This window comes from Vipera berus (genome assembly GCF_964194415.1).
Source record: "Vipera berus genome assembly, chromosome: 1".
Taxonomy (NCBI): Eukaryota; Metazoa; Chordata; class Lepidosauria; order Squamata; family Viperidae; genus Vipera; species Vipera berus.
Window position 1 is genome coordinate 138,830,508 of NC_138202.1, and position 7,695 is coordinate 138,838,202.

Genomic DNA, 7,695 nt, shown 5'->3' on the forward strand with positions numbered 1-7,695 from the left:
CTGGCCACTAGAGTTGGAAACGACTAGCACGCATGTGCGGGGTAACCTTTACCTTTACCTTATATAATTCTTAATAAGATATTTGAGGAAAAATTCTGCTGAATATGACTAACCAGACGATTTTTCCACTGATCACTGAAGTGGAAACAAATCCCACTGAACTTGAGCTAATGCCAAATGGGGTGTGTGTTTGTATTTGTGGGTTTTTTTGTGAATAGATTTTATTGGTTGTAGTATATGACAGGAAGTTGTAAAATTGTAGCTCTGTTCAATGATAGCTGAATTAATATCAAGCTTTATGAGACTGGCAAACTCGAGAAACAACCACTTAGAATTCTCAAAAGCTGTTTATTTAAGTCTCCTTGGCTTCAAACTCAGCTCCTGATTACCTAATTTATGCTCTGATGCCAGGTTCCTTAGATAGCATATTAAATATGAAAATGGTTCCCATTGCCTTCTTCTGAGTTGTTTTTTGATCCTAGTCTAGTTCTGCAATTTCCTAATACTGACCAGTTCCAATTCTGTTTAGCTTCTCATTTCAGGTGCTGCCCTCAGACAGATGTTTTTAAATAGTTGATACAGTAGAAAATTCATCCCTTCAGACATTATTATTAGAACGGGATTTGGTCACAAACTCCTCTTTCTAATTAATCAAGTATATTCAGTGGCACAAGGAGTAATTATCACCTATATTTTAGGATTTTGTTTCAAATAAATGAAGCATGTTTGTTCATTCTCAACTTATTTTGTTCAATCTTTTTATAGATATTGTAGATATTTTAGTGTAGAATATTAATTCTTCTAATTATCATGTAATTAATCCAGCAAACATTTTCCTCATTTCTCTTAAAAATCCTGATAGAGATATAGTGTTTCTTGTGCCGATTGAATAAATTGTATTTGGTAGCACGTTAACTTGAATAAATCTTGTGCTGTGTTAATTAACACCAACAAAGAATTACAGAAACAGTTTCAAGAAGTTTCAGGGCATCCCATTAGTCTAGGGCACAGGTCTGCAACCCGCGGCTCCGGAGCCGCATGCGGCTCTTTCACCCATCTCTTGCGGCTCCCAGTCCTCTGCCATGTGCAGTCCAAAAAAAAAAAAAAGTGGGACTAAAAAAGTTCAACCAATCAATTCAAATATGCAGGGTAGGTGCATATCTCGCCTTGGCTCCACTCTTCAGTCATACCCTGTTCTGCGCATGCACGCATGCACATATTTTTGGCGGCTCCCAGTTTTTCCTTTTGTGAGGGAACTGGTTCCGAGTGGCTCTTTCACTGTTTCAGGTTGCTGACTCCTGGTCTAGGGGGATTTAGGCTCTTTCTTGCTTTGTTAGCTGAGAAGCAAGGGAGATATGTGTTAAGTGTTTGTTAAGTATTTAGAATACCTTGCTAGGCCCCAAACACGGGACAAATCTTATTTCCTGTTTCAGCCTAACCCAAGGCCATCCACAGGCAGTAGTCACAGCAGTGACAGCTCATATTTGTGTAAATTTTTTGGATTGCTCACAAAGAATTAAAGGGAGACTGATATGATCATTTCAAACTTATTCTCATCAGTCAGCCATACCCTTCTGAGATTCGAACCTGGGCCGACTGCACCTTAGGCAATTGTTCTAACCTTTAGGCCACTGGCTCTTTCTCGCTTTGTTAGCTGAGAAGCAAGGGAGATATGTGTTAAGTGTTTGTTAAGTATTTAGAATACCTTGCTAGGCCCCAAACATGGGACAAATCTGATGAGAACAAATAAGTTTGAAATGATCATATCAGTCTCCCTTTAATTCTTTGTTAGCAATCCAAAAAATTTACACACACACACACACACACACACACACACACACACATAGTATTATCATTGCTCAGTAGAATATCTAAGTTAATAATTACTATGTTTCCTAAAATTCTATTTATGTCTCAAATATTCCACAGCCCATTACTTGATTTTATATGTAGGAAATAAGCTTTTTTCTTCAATTATATGTAACTCTAAAACTTTTACTGATTAAACAGACCTGCATAGCATAGCAATACCACACGTTTGGTCAAAACATGTTTATACATGTTAACTAAGGCAGCTTACATGAGGTAAAAATGAAATAATATTCAGTGAGTACAAATTGAGTGAGCACTGGGTCTCCTTTCAAAGAGGGATATCATATATCAATGCTACTTGACAGCAAGAAATTAATATCTATTTTCTTAAATCATTCATTTCTGATCTTTTTTCTTTTCAGGTATATGGATAAATGTGTTCATAGCAGGAATTAGCTAGAGGAATATATAATATTATATTAAGGGCTTAATTATGTATATAGAAAGTTTCATGTTACTGAATGTATATTTTTAGAATGAATAGTCACAAATGTCAGGCTAGTTCAAATGATTCAAGGTTAATGATTTTCAGCATAAAAAATATCTAGGTCGCATCAACCAAGACTGCTAACAGTTGAAGAATAGCATATATACTATGCTACCTACGGACTACCTACGGGAGCACCTTCTGCCAATGTCAACACCCCACCGTCCTGTGCGCTCCCACAGAGAGGGCCTCCTCAGGGTGCCACCGCTCAAGGAATGTCGGCTGGTGGCCCCCAGGGGGAGGGCATTCTCAGTGGGTGCGCCAGCCCTCTGGAACTGCTTGCCAACCAAAATCCGGATGGCCCCCGACCTCCGCACCTTCCGGCGCGACTTAAAAACTTACCTGTTCCAACAGTCCGGCCTGGCCTGATAGCTCTAATTGGGGTCCCAATTTGTTTTTACTATTGTTTTTCACTATTGTTCAATCTGTATACCTACCTTACTCTGTACACCGCCCCGAGTCCCTCGGGAGAAGGGCAGTTTATAAAAACAAACAAACAAACAAACAAACAAACAAACAAACAAATAAATAAATAAATAAATATGTACTTAATTTAATAGAAAGAGAACCCTATCAAGGTTTGTTTGTTTGTTTATGTCACTGTTGGGGGCAATTTCTGTGATAAAAATGAAGGCTTTGCCAAGAAGGCTTCAGATGATATAGAGAGTCCACAACTTACGATCCCATGATTCCTGTTGCTAAGCAAGTTGGTTGTCAAGTGAGTTTTGTCCCATTTTACAACCTTTCTTGCCACAGTTTTAAGTGAATCACTGCAGTTGTTAAGATAGTAGCAAAGTTGTTAAGTGAATAACTTCCCCATTGACTTTGCTTGTCAGAAAATCACAAAAGGTGATTGCATGATCCTGTACATTGCAGCATCATGAATATATGCCAGTTGCCAAGCATCCAAATTTTGATCACGCAACAACAAAGATGTGCAACAGTTGTAAGTGTGAAAAACAGTCATAAGTCTTATTTTTCAGTGTCATTGTAACTTCAAACAGTAACTAAAAGAACTGTTGTAAGTTGAAGACTACCTGTACTTAGTTTGACAAGGGATGTACCATTTAAATAATGGCAAAAAGACATATCTAAATTCAGGGCTTTTTTTGTCATAGAGCGCCCAGAACAGAGTTCCGGCACCTTTTTTGGATGGAACCTTGTAGGGTAGGCAAGGCGGGTTGTATGATCTGTGTGAGTTCCAGCACCTTTTTCTTTTACAAAAAAAGCACTGTCTAAATTTATACGGCAAATAAAAAAACCCACAAGTTAAATATGAAATGATAAAGAAGCAAAGGAAAGAGGATGATTGGGTTTACTGGATTTGAAATTCTATTTCATTTCTGGTTTGGGATCTGGATGAAAGAATGGATATTGCGGAGAAATAAGAAACTTACAGATAGAAAGTCACAACCTGAGCTATGGATGATATGTGTGGGTATTTATGGTATGATAATGGATGGAAGAGAGAGAGAGAGAGAGAGAGAGAGAGAGAGAGAGAGAGAGAGAGAGAGAGAGAGAGAGAGAGAGAGAGAGAGAGAGAGAGAGAGAGAGAGGGAGAGGGAGAGAGAGAGAGAGAGAGGGAGAGGGAGAGAGAGAGAGAGAGAGAGATTTGCCATAAAGCAATTTTTAGCTTACTGGTTGTAGAGATTTCTTTCCCTCTTGATGTGCAATGATCCTAGCATTTTTTTTTGTCAGTAGTGAAAACAAAAGACCAAAATATTCACCCAACTCCCTAGTGAATTTGCTACTTGTACTAGCTCTTATTTCCAAGGTCTTGCTTGACATTTCAGCTTCTTATAAATGATAACTGCTGCTGGCTTCAGAAGTAAGTGCCAATAGAAAGAATGAAGATGGTCAATTAGCTCTTTCTGTTCTCTCATCATTTGCTGATGCTTTACAGCCTTTATTTAAATTGTTATGTACTGGGCTCATTAGTAATACCACGTGGGTTGCTGGAGCAGCTAATGGCTCTCCAGCAACCCAGACTACAAGTCTCCTGTGCTGCTATTGGCTATCCCTAGGCAGCAATGGTTGCTTTACAGACCATAAACCTCTGTTGGGACTTTTCACAACAGACAAACAAACCCCCCACATACTTTCTCCAAGAATGCTAAGATGGTCTATTTTTCTATCTGCATACACTTTTAAATTGATTCACAAACTGGGCAAGGAAATGGGCCATGCTGATGGCCTCAGCAGACTACCACTGCCACTAATGGAACCAGACCCGGCTCCAATTCCTAGAATACTGTCCATACAGGACCTACCCTGAATTCCCCCTCTATGCGTGGGACACTGCTGCTGAAACTGCCACAGATAGAATACTTAGTAGAGTATTGTCATGGGTATACACGGGGTGGTTGGACAAAAGCCCAGGTTCTGAATTTTAGAACTACCGGTATTTTGTCAGAAGGCATAAGTTATCTGCCCACAAGGGGTGTATATTACGGGGACACAGAGTCATAATTCCCACTTCCCTAAGAGACAGGGTTTTACAGTCATTATATGAAGGCCATCAAGGCATTGTCAGAATGAAAGCTTTAGCTAGAAGCTACCTTTGGTGGCCTGGCCTTGATAAGGACATTGAGGCACAAGTCCATGGTTGTTATACATGCCAGAAATTGAGGCCTGAAATGCCACAGGCTCCAGTTCACAGGTGGGAGGAAATGCACACTCCTTGGTCTAGGATTCACATAGATTACGCTGGGCCCTTTCAGGGACAGTTCTTCCTTATAGTTGTGGATAGCCACTCCAAATGGCTGGAAGTAATTCCAGTTCCTAACATGACTACTGCTAAGACCATCCAGGTGCTGAGAAAACTCTTTGCCACACATGCGCTGCCAGATGTCTTAGTTTCAGACAATGGGGCCCAATTCACTGCTGCTGAATTTCAGGCCTTCCTTAGAGCTAATCTCATCAGACATGCAATGTCTGCGCCTTTTCATCCGTCTTCTAATGGTCAAGCTGAACGCATGGTGAAGACAATGAAGGAATCACTCAAGCGCATTGTAACAGGTGACTGACATCACAGATTGGCAGATTTTCTACTCTGCCAGCATTCTATGCCCTGCACTGCTACAGGCAAAAGTCCTGCTAAACTACATTGGGGGAGGCATTTGATCACTAAACTGGACAGATTGTATCCAGATAGAGTGGCAGCAGAAGCCTCTTGACCAAAACCCCCTAGGGGGCTGCAAATGGGCAATTGGGTTTGGGCCAGGAACTATGGTCATGGGAATCTGTGGGTTCCTGGTCAAATTACCAAAGCATCCGGGCCCCTGTCTTATGAAGTGGGGTTGGAGGGAGGGAAAGTTGTCAGACGCCACATTGATCAACTCAGGAAACGGTTTCCAGAATGGCCACTAAGTGAGGACTGCATCATAAGTCCCTCCCAAGGTCCTCAAACTTGCGGCCAAGCCAGTCCTCACATGGACTCTCAGGACTTTTCCTTCATAACTGAGGAAGAACCAGAGGGAGAAGTGGGGAGTCCAGGAATGCAACATGGGTCCCTTGAAGGAGCAAGCCAACCGGACTTCAGCAACTGCTGTGCCTACTCTGCTGATCAGTCTGACTCTGGGGTGGGCCAACCTGGAGAGGCCAGCCAGAGAGCATCTAATCCCCTTGACTCAGGAGCACCAAGGGACACAGGTCTACCTAGCCCGCTGGGTAAGCTGGTAGACCACAAAGTGACTGGAACTCCAAGACGTTACACGAGGGCACACAAGCCTCCTTCTTATCTTGCTGATTACGTTGTAAAATAAAGAGCTATAATATTGTTGCATTGCAGCTTGCCACTGTACTACAGAAACTAGCATTATGATGTTAACTGTCTGGCGTACTGTCAATGAAGGCATATTCATTCAGGTGCTATGATGTAACTGTCTAGTGTGCTGTCAACGAAGCCTATTCATTCACACATTGTTTAATAACATTGTAACCTATATGGGTTGTTTTTTTCTATTACTATTATTTAAGTTTGTTTTGATAATGAGTCTTGATAATTGCATTAAGACTAACTTGTGTTAATATTGACTGATCTAAGAGGGGAGGGGTGTTATGTACTGGACTCATTAGTAATACCATGTGGGTTGCTGGAGCAGCTAACGGCTCTCCAGCAACCCAGACTACAAGTCTCCTGTGCTGCTATTGGCTATCCCTAGGCGGCAATGGTTGCTTCAAACCTATTGGCTGCCACCTAGGGGCTAGACTATATATTGTGGCTTGTTATTAGCTGCGAAGTCATGTCCGACCCATCACGACCCCATGGACAACGTTCCTCCAGGCCTTCCTGTCCTCTACCATCTTCTGGAGTCCATTTAAGCTCATGCCTACTACTTCAGTGACTCCATCCAGCCACCTCATTCTCTGTCGTCCCCTTCTTCTATTGCCCTCAATCTTTCCCAGCATTAGACTCTTCTCCAGTGAGTCCTTCCTTCTCATTTGGTGGCCAAAGTATTTGAGCTTCAACTTCATGATCTGGCCTTCTAAAGAGCAGTCGGGGTTGATCTCCTCTAGGACTGACCGGTTTGATCGCCTTGCAGTCCAAGGGACTCGCAGGAGTATTCTCCAGCACCATAGTTCAAAGGCCTCAATTCTTTGGCACTCAGCCTTTCTTATGGTCCAACTTTCACTGCCATACATTGCAACTGGGAAGACCATAGCCTTGACTATATGCACTTTTGTTGACAGGGTTATGTCTCTGCTTTTTAGTGTGCTGTCTAGATTTGCCATTGCTTTCCTCCCCAGGAGCAAGCGTCTTTTAATTTCTTGGCTACAGTCCCCATCTGCAGTGATCTTGGAGCCCAGGAAAATAAAATCTGTCACTACCTCCATTTCTTTCCCATCTATTTGCCAGGAGTTGAGAGGGCTGGATGCCATGATCTTGGTTTTCTTAATGTTGAGTTTCAACCCAACTTTTGCACTCTCCTTCTTCACCCGCAACAAGAGGCTCTTTAGTTCTTCTTCACTTTCTGCCATTAGAGTGGTATCATCTGCATATCTTAGGTTGTTAATATTTCGCCCAGCAATCTTAATTTTGATTCATCTAGCCCTGCCTTTCTCATGATATGCTCTGCATATAAGTTAAATAGGCAGGGCGACAGTGTACAGCCTTGCCGGATTCCTTTCCCAATTTTGAACCAATTACTATTGTGATGCCAGACTCCTTTCCCAATTTTGAACCAATCAGTGGTTCCGTGTCCAGTTCTCACTGTTGCTTCTTGGCCCTCATATAGGTTTCTCAAGAGACAAATAAGATGGTCTGGTACGCCCATCTCTTTAAGAACTTGCCACAGTTTGTTATGATCCACACAATCAAAGGCTTTAGCATAGTC